Source organism: Nicotiana attenuata, chromosome 8 (assembly GCF_001879085.1).
Source record: "Nicotiana attenuata strain UT chromosome 8, NIATTr2, whole genome shotgun sequence".
In the NCBI taxonomy this organism is placed as follows: Eukaryota; Viridiplantae; Streptophyta; class Magnoliopsida; order Solanales; family Solanaceae; genus Nicotiana; species Nicotiana attenuata.
This window is the reverse complement of record NC_031996.1, coordinates 34,974,436-34,975,191: the sequence shown is the minus strand read 5'-3', so window position 1 is coordinate 34,975,191 and position 756 is coordinate 34,974,436.

Genomic DNA, 756 nt, shown 5'->3' with positions numbered 1-756 from the left:
AGGAGCCCGGTATCTTCTTCCTCCCGATGCTGCCATCACTGTTTCTTCTTTCTTTTTGCCTTTGGCCATTCCTCCAGACCCGCCTTGGATGGCTTGGGAGGTTGCTCTTATGGCTGACTGGCTCAAGATTCTACCCGTTTTTAGCCCATTCTCTACCATCTCTCCGATTTTTATTGCCTCTGCGAAAGGCTTGCCCATGGCTGACATCATATTCTGAAAGTAGTCTGCTTCCTGGGCTTGAAGGAAAACAGTGACCATCTCTACCTCATCCATCGGAGGCTTCACTCTTGACGCCTGTTCACGCCACTTAATTGCATATTCGCGGAAACTTTCTGAGGGCTTTTTCTTTAGATTCGCCAAGGAGTTCCTGTCTGGCGCGATGTCTATGTTGTACTGAAATTGTCGAACAAAGTCTCGGGCCAGATCATCCCAAATATGCCAACGCGAGACATCTTGGTCCATATACCACTCTGAAGCGATGCCAATTAAGCTTTCCCCGAAATATGCCATCAACAATTCTTCTTTGCCACCGGCTCCCCGTAACTGATTGCAATACTTCTTCAGGTGAGTAATGGGGTCGCCGTGTCCGTCATACTTCTCAAATTTTGGTGTTTTGAACCCTGACGGCAAATGTACATGCGGGAACATACATAGGTCTGTATAATAGACACTCTTTTGCCCGCTCAAGCCTTGCATATTTTTTAAACTCTGTTCAAGGCTTCTCATTCTTTTCGCCATCTCATCTTGTTCAGGAGC